Genomic DNA, 17,885 nt, shown 5'->3' with positions numbered 1-17,885 from the left:
TGTTGGGTGAAGGCATTTTCTTTTTCTGACCAGAGGCTAAGTCAGCCTCAGTCAGTAGCAAAATCTTATTACTTATGTTCTGCATTTCTGTTGTATCTTTGGGATGTGTTCTGTTTAATAATGTGTGCATTAGGAGATACTGAAAACATGCTTTTTTAATATAGTCATTTCTCCCAATAGATTTAGATTGCCTCCAAAGAATGTGTTTGTGTACATGTGTATATTTTAGAGCAGGTATCATTGAAAAAATTGACATCTTATCATTTGTGGGTTATTGCTTTGGTGGAACATAATCTCTCTTAAGTGATATGTCTAATATGTATCATAAAAAGTTAATTCACATTCTATGTGCGTGTTTTCATTTCAGGTGCCTTTACTAGGGAAATGTATTCCAGTAGATTGGTTTGCAGAGTTTCTAAATAATAAATAATAAATGCCAATAAAGGAAAACACTTAAATTGTGCATATTTCAGAGCCAATTAATTACATGTTGATTAACCTTATGTACTTTTGTCATAATTCTTCCTATTATCATTTTCTATGGATGTCAAACAGCAATTTATTTTGGAGCACAAGATTCAAGATTTATAATTATGAGTGTTAATACAGCACTCAGTGGCATCTCATCTCCCTTTGTCTATTTCAGGAACACAAATATACTTTTTCTTTATAATTATAGTAACTGTACTTATATGCTAAACTTAAGATAGAAATATGTACATTGGTAACCTATTTCTTAATTTGAGTTTTATATCAAATGTATAAATATAATGTTTATAATTCAACTAATAACAATGGAGATCTGGTTTTTCTTACTTAAAAACAGTATAATGTTTTTATCTATCTATCTATCTATCTATCTATCTATCTATCTATCTATCTATCTATCTATCTATCTATTTTACATGCCAACCACAGATCCCCCTCTCATCCTTCCTCTAACTCCCCCCCACCATTCCCCCCACCCCTCATCCCCTCCTCCAACAGGGTAAGTTCTCCCATGTGGGGACAGCTAAGTCTGGTACATTCACTTGAGACAGGACCAAGCCCCTTTCTGCTTTATCAGGGGTGAACAAGGTATCTGACCATAGGTAATGGGATCCAGAAAGCCAGCTCATGGACCAGGGACGAAGTCTGATCCCACTGCCAGGAGCCCTTCAAATAGAACCAGCCACACAACTGTCTCCCATATGCAGAAGGTCTAGTCGGGTCCCATGCAGGCTCCACAGCTGTTGGTCTAAAGTTTGTGATTTCCTATGAGCTTGGTTCAGTTGCCTCTGTAGATTTCCCCACCGTGATCTTGACCCCCCTTGCTCATATAATCTCTCTTCCCTTTCTTTGACTGGACTCCTGGAGCTCAGCCTGGTGTTTGGTTGTGAATTTCTGCATCTGCTTCCAGCAGTTAGTGGATGAAGGCTCTATGATGATCTGATTACCAGGATAGGCCAGTTCAGGCACCTTCTCCACTATTGCTAGTAGTCTAAGATGGGGTCATCCTTGTGGATTCCTGGGAATTTCACCAGCACCAGATTTTTTCCTTACCCCATGATGTCTCCTTCTATCAAGATATCTCATTCATTGCTCTCCCACTCCATCCCACCATCTCATTCCCTCATGTTCCCATCCTCCGTCTCCTACCCTCTCTTGCCCGCCCCCATCCTCCGGTTTACTCATTAGGATCTCCTCTGTTTCCCCTTCCCAAGGTGATCTGTACATCTCCCTTAGGATAGAAATATGTTCATTGGTCACCTATTTTCTTAATTTGAGTTTTATATCAAATGTATAAAAATAATGTTCATAATTCAACTAATAACAATGGAGATCTGGTTAAAAGTGAAAATGAATGAAAGGATTCTATGTTTTGTGAACTGGAGCAATGAACTTGGGTTTTAAATATAGTCTATAAGTACTAAATAGAAATAGAAATACTGTGGAAGTCTTTAAACATCGCATAGTCTTGCCTTTATGGCAGTTAAAAGCAATGCTTCTCAGGCCGGGCAGTGGTGGCACACGCCTTTAATCCCAGCACTTGGGAGGCAGAGCCAGGCAGTTCTCTGTGAGTTTGAGGCCAGCCTGGTCTACAGAGTGAGATCCAGGACAGCCAGTACTACACAGGGAAACCCTGTCTCGAAAAACCAAAACAACAACAACAACAACAAAATGTTTCTCACCTGACAGGTATCTGGTAAGCAATAAATAGGCACTTCATGAAAGAGTGCTAGACCAGTTCCTGATAATGAGCATGTATATCCTATTGCATTTATGATTAAAAACAAATTTCTAAAAATTAATTCATAAAAGATCTCTATATCAAGTTCTCATCACATGATTTCTATTTATAAGCCATTTTTGAGTACTTAACATGTATTTTAAACAGTGTGGTAGGGAACAGGTAGGAAGAGTATGTCCTAGCCCTATATTCTAGTTAAAAGAGATATAATATATATAGCTGATATGAATGGGAGGGAAGTAAGAGAGGGTGGTGGGAGAGAATATTCTGATTAATTATATTCGTTATCAATATATTATTATTCATTATATAATATATTCTTTATATATAATGATTAACCTGAATGAATCTGATAATGTATCAGATTATCAAATAACAGGTACTTGGAAGACAGCTTAGTTTCTAAGTGTACTTACTGCTTCTAGAGGACCTAGGTTCAGGTCCCAGCTTTTAAGTTGGGTGGCTCATAGCAACGTCTAATTCTAGTCTCAGGGGATCCAATGCCTCTGACCTTGTCAGACACTAGCACACACACAAGCAAGAAAAAAAAGAAAAGTCCAAAGAACAAACAATAGAAAAAAATGGCTGAGCAAAGAAGTTGGTGTTTATTGAGATGAATAATACCTGTACCAAGTAATTTCAAATATTTGAGGAAGAAAACTGCTATGTTTGAAGAAAAAAAAAAAAACCTCAAGGATATTGGTTTGAAGGTTTGTGTGAATGTGTAAAGATAGGCTGGAGAGTAATCTAGATTTGAGAATATTAAGGAGGTCAAGCCCATGTAAAACTAGAGAGAAGTGACAAGAAACTTTGAACAATCTATAGGAGACTCACAGAAGGAACTTTTCCTTAGTTGGCAGTGGGAGGCCAAGAATGAAATTGGCACTTGTAGAATATTGGAATGAATTTGATTGGATGTAGGCTGGTCATGTATCGTGATTCCTTATACAGAGAAAGGAATAGTGAATATTGTACTGGGCAAGGTGAATTAGTAAGGGGATTAAAACCACCACCTGGTAACTAATTCAGTGTAAGTGCTGAAGAAAAAGCAGTAAACAGTGACTTCGGAGTTATAGTCAGTTCTTTAAGGGTTTAAAACAAAAACAAACAATCAAAAACATAAATTAGGAAGTTGTAAGGTTGGTGTGTGTGTGTGTGTGTGTGTGTGTGTGTGTGTGTGTGTGTGTGTGTGTGTGTGTGTGTGTGTTTGTGTGTGTGTATGTGTGTCTGTCTGCTGTCTGTGTGTCTGTATCTGTGTTTGGATGGGGGGATGGATGGGTGAATGGAGAGAGAGAATGGAAACTGGGGAAAGTATATAGCAGTTGTGTGGTGTTTTGGTGAGAGACTAGAAATAAAGATTGTCCTCCACCCACCAAGATAAATTAATCTGAATCTCACTTAAATCTGTGCAGATGGTTCTTTCATTCTTAAAATACAATCTTCTTAAAATTTTATATTCTTCCATCTACTAATATCTTTTCCTTCACAATGAAACCTCTTTAACTCTCAAAAATGTTCTTAGATTTCATATTCTTACAACTAATAATGTCTTTTTCTTCACAATGAAACCTCTTTAAGAACTCTCAAAAAATGTTCTTAGATTAATTGTCTCATTTTCTCACTTCCCATTTTCTCATTATCCCAATCACACTCTTACACTTCAACACTCTTCTCTCTGTATCTTCTCTGTGTAGTTAGTTCCAAGATTGAAAAATCATCAAGATTATCTTTGTTTTCCAATGAATATTTTTCATCAGTTTATTAAAGTAGGGGAAGGAACTTTACCACTTTTATATATTAGAACTGTGATCAAGTCATCTATCAATTGGATGACCTTCAGCAAGTTAATCACAGTTTATCTATAAAATGAAGACATTCTACCTTATAGAATTATACAATAAATAACACACTACACATAAGCCATTTAGAAACAGTACTTGATTATTCGTTTCTTCATTGTAACAATGAATATTTTTGAACACTTTCTGGAAAATTCTTCCATTTAATTATTACAAGAATTCTTTCTCGTTGTTTCCCTCCCTTTTTTACCTTGAACCTTTTTTCCTTTAGTTTGTCTCTAAGCCGCTGTGTGGCCCAAAGTAATGACCCTAAAGCTTAAGTGCACATTTGATTCTACCAGATGATTATGAAATGCATTTTGCCACTCTCTTCTCTCTAGAATTTCTGATTCATAGAGGCTCAATAAGTTCTCAGGTGATGGTAATGTTGCTGATCTAAGAATAGAACCTTAAAAACTATTAGGGTTCATCACAGACCCAGACCTAATCTATGAACTCATGCCCACTGATGATTCCTAGAATAGTATATCCAAATTATGACTTTTAACCTCATGTTGTCTCCAAAACACATCACAATCAAGCATGCCCTAGCTGATTCTAAAACATGTATATGAGATTTGTCAAGAACAGTCTAGAGAGAAAAGGAATAATAATGGAGAACAGGACTAGTCTTGTTGAAATATATTATAAAACTATAATAATTAAAATACTTTGATACTGGTATGTGAAGAAACAGATTAATAGACCATAATTGAGTCTGGGAGTTCATTCAGAAATGTCATTTAGCATAGTCATCTTTCTGTGTCTACAGTTTCCACAATTATAGGTTCAACCAATCACAGATCAAAAATATTCAGGAAAAAGATTACATCCATACTGAACGGGCTTTTTTTCTTTGCCATGATTCTTACAATAATATTGTCAAATGACTATTTGCGTGCATCTCACACTACATTAGATAACATATTTAATCCAGAGATGTTTTAAAGTATCTAGTAAGATGTATATAGGTTACATGGAAATACTATACCATTTTATGTAGAAGACTTGAACATCTATGGATTTTGGTATCCTAGAACCAATCTTTCATGAATACTCAGGGACAAATGTATATGACTTTTAGTATATGAATTTATTTTGTAATACTAAAGACATTTTAAAGCAAAATACAAAACTTGGGAGTCATAAGGGAAAGAAGCTTATATTTGACCTTGCAATATTAAAATTTAAAGCACTACAAAAATATGTAAGTAAAGAGCGAATATTTTAAAAAAGAGGGAAAGATTTTGTATTTTCTCCAAAGTATATGGTAAGCAGCTGTTCTCTTTAAACATGAAGAACTCTTGAAAATAAAAGTGTGCACAAAAAAATCTTACAGAGGAAAAAGCAGCAGATGAGGCAGTTCAAATCAAAAGAAATTTGGCTTATAAATATAAACGGACTGATATTCCACCACATTTATAATTTTTTAAGACAAGATCTCACACTGCAGTGTAGGCTTTCCTGGAACTCATTATAATTAAAGAAATACAGATTAAGGAACAAGATAGAACTTTCATATATCAGACTCTGGCAGAACTCTGAGAATTTAATATATAGTTTTGGCAAGAATGCCAAGAAATATACACTCTAATACTTTACTATTCAAAACGTGGGCCTTAGACCAGCAACATCTGCATCAAAGGAGAGCTTGTTAGCAAAGCAGCTTCGTTTCAGACCTACTCAAGCAGAATGTGCATTTTAAAGAGCTCCTGAGATGACGCACTTGACAATTTAAAGGGCCGCATGGCGCTAACAAACTGTTGGTGGAAGTGCAAATTGCCGAAGCTCTTTGGACTTTTTTTTAAATTTAACTTTTTATTGATTCTTTGTGGATTTCACATCATGCATCTCAATCCCACTCATCGCCCCGTCCCTTTGCATCTGCCCTCTGCCCTTACAACTTTCTCCCACAAGATAAAATTAAAAAGAAAAATCTCATTTTGGAAGCTGTAGTGTGACAAGTACATCTTTACTTGTAAGTGTTCATTGCAATGAGTCAGTGGTCTGGTTCGAGGCCTCTGGTTTCTGCTACACCGTCGACACTGGGCCCTCACTGTGACTCCTCTTGGATATCTTATTATTGACTTGTGTCATAGAGATCCTGTAGCTTTGGATCTGTAGGACTGACCCCTTCAGATGCTCCAACATATCATAGATGGGGTAGTTGTTGGGATGGGCCAACTCATAGCTCTGGTTCTAGGCCTGGGTGGTTGCTGGGTTGGTCAGCCTGTCAGCTCTCTGTTATCCTCACCACCAAGGTGAGCTCTCCAGCACCAACCTAGCTAGCTCAACCTATGCAGTAAGCATCAAGGGGCAGGGCCAGTTCTGCTCTCACAGCTCACCCACACCTACACCACCAGGGCCAGCTCTACTGTGTTGCCCAGGTGAGGAACAAGGATCGCTCTCCCAAGTTCTGTAGCTGGTGAGAGGCAGGGCCAGCTCTTTTGCTATGGTGACATCAGGGTCAGCTCTCCCACCTGCTACAGGTGGTGAGGGGTGGGGTGGGAGGCTTTTCTCCCTCATCCTTGCTGCCACATGGCAGACAAGGGGTGCAGAGCTAGCTCTCCCACTCTCATGGCCTCAGGGCAGGCTCACCCTTGCCTCCACCAGCAGGATCAGCTCTGCTGTACTGCCCAGGAGCGGTGCAGGGCCTGCTCTCCCAAGAGCTAGAGCTGGTGAGGGGCAGAACTAGCTCTTCCACTCTCATGACCCATTCTCCCACCTGCTACAGGCTGTGTGGGGTGGAGGGGGGAGCATCTCTCTCTCCCTCATGCCACCATATGGCAGATGAGGGGCAGGGCCAGATATCCCACACTCATATTCTTGGGACAGCTCACCTGCACCCCTGTCAACAGAGTCAGCTCCACTGTGCTGCCCAGGCAGGGTGCAGGGCCCACTTTCCCAAGTGCTGCCATTGATTGAGGGGGGGGGTAACAGGGTCAGCTCTCTCATCTGCAGCAGGTAGCAAAGGGAAAGGGGAGACTTCTTTGGATTTTAACAGACTTTTCTTACCCAACTCTCATAAGATCCAGAGTTCTATGTGCAGAACTTTGTCTAAAATATGTGATTAGATATACATTTGATGAAATACAAAGATATTCATTGCAGCATTAGCAAAAAGTTAGAAATTACCTCAGTATTCATTATTTGTGTGGTATGGAAATTTCAATTAAATACTACAGTTATTAAAATTTTTGAAAAAGTATTTTAATATATGAAATTATCTCCAAGATATATTGTCAAATACAAACAGCGATATTTCAAGCAGTATTATAATATGCTTTCTGTGTTCCATTATTGTAATTCTCATTTTAGAGATAATGTAAGTGAAGAGGGGCTGTTAAACAGTGGAGCCAAGGCTGCATAGTTAAAGATGGTGGATTCAACTCTAGATACTCTGGTTCTAGAGCTTCTGTTTTTTATTGGGAGTGAGGAGGTTACCAAGTGTGGCCATGAATTTACCATCCTCCCTCCTTAGCTTCCCAAGTTGCTGGGACTAGTGTGTGTCACCATATCCACCTGAAATTATGCTCTTAATCTTGTATCACATTGCTGGTTTGGTGAATACATTTTTGAAGGAGTGTGGGAGGCTCTTGTTTTATTATATGCATCTTATTACAATTTGGATGATTTGCCATCTATAAGTATTGCTTTTTAAAAATCAGGATATTTTACAAAGCATCTGATCTAGAACCACAGTTTCTTTGCTGATGCTGGTGACAGGTTGAATACTAAGAAGTCTCGTACTCATTCTGGGCTCGCTTCTTCTTTGCCCTAACATTTATGGTCAGGTACTATTTTAGTCTATTTCTTGTGCTATAATAAATATCATATAGGGGATTATTGACAAAGAAAATAAATTTATTTTTTATAGTTCTCAAGGTGGGGATTTCTTCTGTTAAAGGGCTACCTCAGATTAAATGAAAGTCTTGCTGGTAGTACTCTGTAAGGTATTGATCATTACATTCCAAAATAGAGTAAGCCTTGTAGTTTAAATCCCTATTTTATAAATAGATTGATGAAATCATTATGGTTCTCCATACCTGTATCTAATCCTAACTTCCTCTGAAAGACCCTACTTCCAAATACCAACAAAATGTTAATTTGAGGATTGAGTGCCAATTAAAAAAATATTTTATTTTTATTTGCATATGGGGGAGGGTGGGTGCTCACAGAGTCCAGAGGAGGACACAAAATCCTCTGGAGCTAGACTACAGATGGTTGTGAACCATTTGATGTGGATGTTAGGAACAGAACTCTGCAAGAGCAGCAAGTGCTCATAACAACTTAGCAGCTATAAGTTGCAAATAGCTTCTTGGTTAGGGGTGGGACTTTATGCCTACTTCTTCTTCTGAAATTTTGTCTAGCTTGAATTTGTACAGGTCTTGTGCATGCTATCATATAAATCTTCTGTAGGGTTATAAGGTTCTCACTGAAGGTCCTCAGAAGTCTGTAGGAAGATCACAATGTTCTGCAGGTGATCCATACATAGCAGAGCCTGGGGTCACAACAGAAGTAGGTGATACTAACTGGTGGGGGTGCTCCCGACAGCAGGCAGGGGAGAAGTCATGTTGGGGATGGGGCCCTTACCTGGGGATAATACACAGGATGCTTGGTCCTTAGCTGATGGACAAAGAAGATCTTAAAGGAAATTATAAGAATGTATGAAGATAATACAATAAGACCTATGATTGCTCACATTTACTCTCCTGTGTGTGTTTATGTTTTCTGTTGTATACAAAGTATAGATATACCAGCAAATGTAGGCTCTACATATGAGAGAAACTACGTGATATTTATTTTTCTTTCACTTTCTAGTTTCATTCAGGTTATTTTCTCCCCTTTTCTGTTAGTCTTTTCCCTCCTCCAAATAGTCTCCCTCCTACTTTAGTGTGTGTGTGTGTGTGTGTGTGTGTGTGTGTGTGTGTGTGTGTGTGTGTGTGTGTGTGCGCGTTAGTCTAGATTCCACATTGACAATCTGATATTTGTCTTTCTGAATATGGCTTATTTACTTACTGTAGTGGTCTCAAGTTATGTCTATGTCCCCACAATAAATGTTTATTCTCTTGATATCTAGTTTTCCCTGCACGATGAGGCTGATTTTCCTTCGTGTTTGCTTTTGGCACCTCTGTCCAATCTCATGGATGCAGCTGCATGGGTTTACTTCTGCAACCTGTTTTATTATGTTAGTCGATTTATCTATTTCTGTGCAATGCTTTTGCTGTTTGTGTTACTAGATCTCTGTAGTGTGACTTGAACCAGGTATTTGACTTCTTCCTTTCTTATTTATATCCCATTAATTTCTTTCTCTTGCCCATTTTGCACTAATATTTCAAGCATCTATACAGAATAAGACTGGAGAGAGTGGGCATCCACCCTCTGTCTGTCTGTCGTCTGTCTGTCTCTCTCTCTCTCTCTCTTAGAAATGATTTCTGGTTTTCCTCACTTAGTATAATGTTGTCTATAGGTTTATTATATCTAGCCTTAATGTATTGAGGTATATTTCTTCTATTTCTAGATTCTTTAGGACTTTTATCATGAAGGAATATTAGACATTATTAGAGACAGTTTTTGTATCTTTTGAGATAATAATTTCACTTCTTCCTGTATGTGTTTGTTACAACATTTACTTATGTATATTATCCTTATATCCCTGGTATACAACCTGAGCCATGATATGTAATGTCTTTAACATGTCATTTATTTAGTTTTCAAGTATTTACTGAGAATTTTTGTGTCTGTGTTCATAATGGCACGTGGTCCATAGTTTTCTTTTTGTTGTTGTTATGTTCTTATATTGCAGGAAAATGCTGGCTTCATAGAATAACTTCCTGTTTGGGGAAACAGCATTAGTATTCCTTAAAGGTTTTGCAGATCCGAAAAAGACCAAGGAGTGTACATGGGAGGGTTTGGAGAGAGAAGAAGGAAATAATGTCATTAAAATATCAAAAATAAAGAAATATTTTTAAAGTTCCAGAAATACAAAGTATCAACAGTGCAGTCCTGGGGATTTTTGTTGTTATTTGAGATTCCTATAAGAAAGTAGACTTTTTTTTCTAGACAGGATCTCACTATGTATCCCTGGTTTGTCTGAAGCTTAAGAAATTCCTGCCAAAGTATGTGTCATCATGGAGACCTAAGTTAGATCTTAAATGTTCTCATCACACATACACATGCACACACACACACACACACACACACACACACACACACACACTACCTGTGTTGTGTAATAAGTGTATTAATGATCATAATTTACATATCACTTAATGCTTGCATATGTAAATCATCATGTATACCATAAATGTGTAAAAGCTATCTTTGTCTACTGAATTTTTATAATGCTGCAAAAAGAAAGAAGAATCACAGAAATGAACTATAAGTTTATAAATACTTCAGACTGCAGAAATTCCCAGGAGTTTACACGGAATGTGGTTCAGCCAGGCGAGGCCTCCTAGGGAAGGCTCATATATGGAAATTGCTTGTCAGCCCATATGTCCCTCTGACAAAAACAGTTGTGACCCAGAAATTGCTTTTGTAGTTTTGAAACCTTCTTCATCATAGAAAAGTCCATTCCTACCCCCAGAGGCCGAGAACTTTTCAAGCAGCTGTTGTCTGTTATGTATTTAGTCCTGACAGCAGAAGGGAGGCTCTCAGCCTACCTTAGAGGGCACCATTCCACATCTGTCTAAGCAGCAGGAGCCAGGGGCCATCAGCAGTACTTTGAACAGGAATTGGAATATTTGTTCCAGAATATATGGTTGAGTAAAGGCTCTCAAGCTTGAACATGCATACATGTACCAGAATTACAAGGAGAGCTTGTAGAAACACGGCTCAGTGCCCTCCTCCCAGTTCCTCATTCAGAAGTTCTGAAGTAGGGCCTCGGAAGCTTAAGAAATTCCTTTCTTAATTTATTATAGGTTTATTATTTATTTATAAGAATAAACTAAGAAAGAAATTGTCTTTCTGATACAATTCCAGGAGATGCTAATGCTGGTGTCTTAGAAAAACTTCTGAAAATTGCTGTTAATAGGGAAAACACTTTAGAAACTTGGCTAGAAGACTTATGTTCAAGATTTACTCTAAGTCTCTAAAACCTGTTTCTTCTTTTCTAAAGTAGTATTTATGAGGTCATTTTGAGGGTCTCATGTGGTCATGTTTATAAAAGTTCTTTATTGACTACAAATACTGTATACAAGTATTAGCTACTGGACAGCTTTGCACCTGGTCCTTGATGCAGACTTTCTGTATCTGTTCTTCAACCCACTGAGCATGGCCCTGATAGTGACCTCAGTGTAATACCTCATTTTTCTGTTGCTATGCCTCCCCTAAAAATTTCTCCTTATTCTTCCAGCCATGATCAGATCTTACAGCAACTACCAGTTCTCAGTGCTAGAACCATTAGTAAAAACTTGTCAGATGATGTACCTGAGTAATAGGTCCAGTGCTTTACATTTATGAGGCCCCCCAAATAAAATGGACCTGTGAAAGATAAAGTGGTTTTATTTTTTTTAATTTATTTATTTTACAACCCAACCACAGTTTCTCCTCCTTCTTCTCCTTCCAGTCCATTCCCTCCCTATCCCCCAAATCACCCTTCATCCATATTCACTCAGAAAGGGGCAAGCCTTCCATGGGCATCAGCAAAGCATGTCATCTCAAGCACCTCCCCCTGTATTTAGGCTGGGTAAGGCAATCCAGCATGAGGAATAGGTTCCCAAGAGCCAGCCAAAGCACCAGGGACAGTCCCTGCTTCCATTGCCAGGAGTCTGACAAATAGACCAAGCTGCACAGCTGTCACATATATGCAGAAGGCCTAGGTCAGTCCCATGTAGGCTCCCTTGTTGTTGGTTCAGACTCTGAGTTCCCATGAGCCAGGTCAGCTGTTTCTGTGAGTTTTCTTGTGATGTTCCCTGACGCCCCTGGTTCCTACAATCCCTCCTCCCTCTCTTCAGCAGGACTCCCCGAGCTCAGCCCAATATTTGGCCATGAGTCACTAGATGAAGGCTTTCCAATGACAACCAGAGTAGTCACCAATCTAATCATAGGGGATGGGCAATTCAGGCTACATATCCACTATTGCTGAAGTCTTAGCTGGGGTATCCTTGTAGTCTCATGGGAGTTTCCCTTGTATTCAGCTTCTACCCAACCCCATAAAGCCCCCCTTTCCAGTCATCTCTTTCAGCACTCTCCCCCTCCACCCACTCCTCAACCTACTCTCTCAAGTTCCCAAGCCCATTTACCTCCAGTCTACCCAGGAAATCTCTATTTCCCCTTACCAGGGAGATCCATGTGTCCCTACTTGGGCCCTCCTTGTTACCCCTAGCCTCTCTGGGTCTGTGGTTTGTAACCTGGTTATCCTTTACAGCTAATATCTACTTATGAGTGAGTATATACCATATTTGTCTTTCTGGGTATGGGTTACCTCACTCAGGATGATTTTTTTCTAGTTCCATCCATTTGCCTGCAAATTTCATGATGTCATTGTTTTAACAGCTGAGTAATACTCCATTGTGTAAATATACCATATTTTCTTTATCCATTCTTCCATTGAGGGACATCTAAGTTGTTTCCAGGTTCTGGTTATTGCACATAACACTGCTATGAACATAGATGAGCAAATGTCCTTGTAGTATGATTGAGCATTTTTTGAGCATATGTCCAAGTTTGGTATAGCTGGGTCTTATGGTAGATTGATTCTCAATTTTCTGAGAAATTGCCATATTGATTTCCAAGTGGCTATACAAATATACAGCAATGGAGGAATATTCCCCTTGCTCCACATCCTCTCTAGCATAAGCTGTCATTTGTGGTTTTGATCTTATCCATTCTGACAGGTGTAAGATAGACTCTCAGAGTCATTTTGATATATATTTCCCTCATGGCCAAGGATGATGAATATTTCAAGTGTTTCTCAGCCATTTGAGATTCTTCTGTTGAGAATTCTCTGTTTAGCACTGCACTCCATTTTTTAATTGGATTATTTGATTTTTTTGATGTTTAGTTTTTTTGAGTTCTCTATGAATTTTAGAGATCAGTCCTCTGCCAGATGTGGGGTTATTGAATATCTTTTCCCATTCTGTAGGCTGCTGTTTTGCCCTATTGACAGTGTCCTTTACCTTACAGAAGGTTTTCGGTTTCAGGAGGTCCCATTTATTAATTGTCGATCTTAGTGAATGTGCTATTAGTATCCTGTTCAGGAAGTTCTCTTCTATGCCAGCGTATTCAATACTATTCCCCAATTTCCCTTCTATCAGGTTCAGTGTAACTGGATTTGTGTTGAGGTCTTTGATCCACTTGGACTTGAGTTTTGTGCAGGGTGATAGGTAAGGATCTATTTGCATTCTTCTACACACTGACATCCAGTTATGCCAGCATTATTTGTTGAAGATGCTTTCTTTTCTCCATTGTATAGTTTTGGCTTCTTTGTCAAAAACCAAATGCCAATAGGTGTATGGATTTATGTCTGAACACAGTGGAATAAGCCTAGTTACAAAACAACAATAGAAACCACAAAAATATACATTGTCATGGAGATTGAACACTATCCTACTGAATAGTGAATGGATAATTGAAGAAATAACAAAGAAATTTAAAATTTACTACAGTTGAATGAAAATGTAAATACAGCACACTCAAATATACAGGATACAATGAAAATAGTACTAAGCAGAAAGTGTGTGGGGAAACTGCAGTTGGGATGTATTGTATGAGAGAAGAATTTTTAAAAAATCTGAGAGAACCCAAATAAACAACTTCATGACAATAGCTGAACAATGTTGTCTAGACATGTCAGGGCAGGCATACACATGATTTCACAGGAGCACAAGACCTGTGCAAGATCAAACCAGACAAAAGTATAGCATGGACGTGTGAGGAGGAGACAAATTTCCACCTCTAGGTAAAGAGCTATTTGCAATTGTTGGATGCTGGGAGAGAATAAATTTTCTTTAGGGATGTAGCCCCTAAGATGCTATCCCTTGCCCCAGTAGGTGGTCCTACCTCCATACACATATGGGCAGCCCCAAGTGGGTTCAGTGGGTTTAGAAAAAAAAAGAGCACATGAAATTTAGAGGGAATAATGGTGGGTAGAAAGGGGGAGGAATTGGAGGAGAAGGAATGGGGAATGGGCTATGTATATGATCACAGCATATTATGCACATGTAGGATATTTGCAAACAATAAAAAGAATTTTGAAAAGTTAAATTGTACACACACACACACACACACACACACACACACACACACACACACACACACACACACACACACACTTGTATTCCCCCATTTGATTGAGTCTTTAATAATAAAGGGTATGCGGATCACCAGGTTCCAATGTCCCCCAGCCAGTTAATCTAGTAGGGAAAGGTGTTCAGAGCTCTGTGTCCCTCCATCGTGACCAAGGCTTTCCCCTTCTCGGCCAGATAAACAAGCCACGTATTGTTCTGCACTGCCCTGACCCCCCTCCACCAATCTGTAGGCTTCTCTTCCTGCCTAGTGGGTCAGGATATGCTTGGGCTTCTTCATGTGTAGAAGGTGGAATGTACTATTTGTGGGGTGGCTAAAAGAGCCACAGAAAGTAAACAGAGCTAATCAAGGTCACTCTTTTGTGCTTCTCCTTATCCAAACACTTTCAGAAGAGGAAAGAGTCCACATTGCATTAGGACCCAGACCACAATCCCAAATAATAGGGGTCACATTTTCTTCTTGCCCTGGGTGGGAAAGAGCCATGGTTCCCTTTTTGATTGTCGTCTCCTATCCACTGTCTTTAAAGGGGTTTACTGAACCAAGAACAAAGGCAGGAGGTGCTGTAAAAATATATTGACTCCACAGCTGACTAGGGTAGCTGGAGATTAGCTCCTTCCAGAATTACTCTGTTTCCCTCCCCTCACAACCATCTTTAAAAGGACTCTTGGGAAACATCTTCTGAATGATCTGCCACTTCTCCCTGCACATATCTACTGTCCTCCTAGCCCAGGCTGAGTTCTTGTCCTCTCAGTTCTTAAAAAAAGAAGTGCCTTGCTCCAAGCACAGCAGATAATATCATATTATTGGCTACTCTATTCAGCTAAGCAACCATTATCGCTCACCATATTCTATAACCTCTACAAAATTCCAAACTGGCCAACTATTGCTTAAGTTCTTATCTTACCTTCCCTTGCCCAAGGATTTCTCTGCCTATGTGCCCACCTGCTAATCATCTCATCTGGGGACTATCTGACCTTCCTATCCTCACTGCCTCCCTTAGCCAATGCCAAGAATATGCTTCTACCTTTACTCACCTTCCTCAGCTTCAGTTGGCCTACTATAGGCTCTGTCTGTTTTCAAAATAGTTGCTCTTTATTTTGCTCAGACCTGGGGTTCAACAAGCATCATCAGATAAGCACTTGCATTGGCCAGCGCTGCTGAATGAAAAGAGGAAGATATTTGGCAACAGAAGAGAATGAAAGACTCTAGGCACCTAAGCCTGAGTATTAAAGTGAGAATAGATTGTTTTTTCCTTGCAATTTTCCCCCTTTGGAACAGCAATTATTTGCCAGTATGCTGCTACTTATGTTGTTATCACAGGAGCAGGAACAGGATCACTCTATAGCTCTGTAGAAAGTCATCGCCTTGTCCCTGTTCTAAATCCACTAAATCAGAGTCTGCTACCCCATGACCCATATGCCCAGTGAAGGTTGACAAGTGCTGATTGAGAGTACTAAGTCTGGCTTTGAGCCTTCTCTTAACTGAACCTTTCTCCTCCATCCCTGTTTGGATTAAAACTGGTTTTCATGCTACTAATAGCACTGTGTTCATTGTACTCTTCGGTTAAGCTTAATATTAATAACACATAAATACCATTTATGAAGTGCCTGCTACCTGCCAGTTGCACTGTATACACAAGGAATTTGAAATTCTGTGACATTCACTAGGCCAGGAAAGTCTATTTGAAGTGAAGTCAAGGTTTCAAGTCAGATCCATATTCCCTATAAACTTAGCCTTACAATAGTACTTTTATAAATCGATAAACTTCTGTGAGGTACAGAGGAATGCAAGAGGAAGGGACTAATTTCCCCTGAGAGGAAAGGCCCTAGCATACTTTTTGTCTTGAGGGAGCTTGCATAAGCCCTCATGGGGACCATAAATTACCGGAATTGAAGCCAGAGGCCAAGGGAAATTGTAGTAGAGATCAAGTTAATTATGACGGGAAAGCCCTAACTTGACATCCCTAAGAAAAATTAAATTCTGATACCTGGGCCTGGGCTTAGGGGTATAACATATTTGTGATAGAATGTTCTAGGTTCTGGGCAGCATACTTGTCAGTAAGGATATTAGTATGAACATTAGGCTTGGTTCTTCCACCTCTATAATATCTTATGCCATAAGTACAAGGGTCACTCATGACAACTGAGTTCATGATGATTTTTCACAGAAGGGATGGTTGCCACCATTCTAGCATTGCTCCTTTTCTGGCATTGGAGTGTTTGGTGTGAAATTAAGTTTTCTTTGGAACGGAACAGATGCTCGGTTGCCTCTTGAAAGTAAAAGACTGGAATATTTGTAAACTTTTCTATCTCAGAAGGACCTTTATCTTGAAAAATGTCTAAGCCAGTGGTCTCCAGCTTTATAGTACCATTTCTCTGGACCTGGAGGCTGCTAAGCCAGGCTGAGCTCTCCTTTCTTGGGGCCCTGAGGACCTGCGGAGATGGCTGGGTGGGGTCAACTCAGTCCAGGAAGTGCAGGAATTCTTTTAAGTGTATGCATCTGGGGTGTTTTTCTCTCTCACTTACGTGTATTTTTAAAAATTCTTTTTAGACACCCGCTTTATCTTTCCCAAACATCATTTCCTTGCTCCTTTCCTGAGTTCTAGCAGTGGCCAGGGGCCCAGCTTCCTTATTGGTCTCTGAGCTGTGGATGGGATGGGCCAGGGCACTGAGGAGGTAGGAGTCAGGAACGGGGTGGGGGTGGGGGTGGGGGTAGGGAGTATTGCTGCTGGAACTGCCTTTCCTCCTTCTCTTTGCCACTAGGGCGCTGGCTGGTTCCTGGAGTAGTGTCTTAACTCTTATCCAGCCCTTGACACTGGCTGACACTCCCTAAGGCTGTGGCCACAGAAAAACCCAAGCAGGCTGATAGCTGTGGCCTGCCATCCACATGAACTGCTTGGATGACACTTAGGATCTTGGGCTGCTGGCCTCACACCCAGGGAGGTCTTAAGTGGAGGGCTGATCGTCCCCAGCTAAAAGAAGACACTGCAGTAGTTGATGTTGAGACTGTGAACTAGCTGGATACTCCAATCTCTCCTAAGACACCTCTCCTTTCTGAGCAACTCCCATGGTAGGTACAGCCACAGTTTCCAACTTTTTCCTCCTCCTGCTGTCTTTCTTTGGTGTCTTGGTTTTGTTTTGTTCCTAAGACAGGCGTTTGATGATAATGAGTTATAGAATATGTTCAGTCATAGTGCCTACCCTAACTTTAGGAAAAAGGATGAGAGTTCTAGTCATCCCTGTATTGGAGAGGGGCTGTATAATTGATGCCTTGGCTTATCTTATACTACTTACCTCCCCTCCTCCCCCTTCTCCACTGGAGGGGATAGTTTTAAATCTAGAACCACCGAGACTTCCTTTTTCTTACTGTTTCTTGAGGTATGGTTATGTCAAGCCTTAGGTATATAAACTTTATGAGACAGAACCCTTGGGGCAGAAGGTGTCACATGGTATTCTAGAAAAAGTTTGAAGACCCGTTTCATTTTTTCCTTCAAATTTATTACTCATATGCAAGTGTTTGTGTACCAAGGCATGCTTGTGGCAGTCAGAAGGCAACTTTGTGTCTTT

The 17,885-nt window shown here is 39.7% G+C and overlaps 1 protein-coding gene across 5 annotated transcripts in view; it reads left to right on the top strand.

Moving 5' to 3' along the window:
- Positions 1-17,885, top strand: part of Shroom4 (shroom family member 4) — a 205,864-nt gene that overhangs the window by 130,943 nt on the left and 57,036 nt on the right. Inside the window, exon 1 of one of the 5 annotated variants that reach the window (XM_015988835.3) lies at positions 17,058-17,388. The exons of the other annotated variants lie outside the window; for them this stretch is intronic. The gene's annotated coding sequence lies outside the window, so the exon portion shown is untranslated. Of the gene's footprint in view, positions 1-17,057; positions 17,389-17,885 lie in introns of those variants that run through there. 5 annotated transcript variants of the gene reach the window in all.

The sequence above is a fragment of the Peromyscus maniculatus genome, chromosome X, assembly GCF_049852395.1.
Source record: "Peromyscus maniculatus bairdii isolate BWxNUB_F1_BW_parent chromosome X, HU_Pman_BW_mat_3.1, whole genome shotgun sequence".
NCBI lineage: Eukaryota > Metazoa > Chordata > Mammalia > Rodentia > Cricetidae > Peromyscus > Peromyscus maniculatus.
The sequence above is the reverse complement of the archived record's forward strand: the minus strand, read 5'-3'. Positions and strand labels throughout refer to the sequence as shown.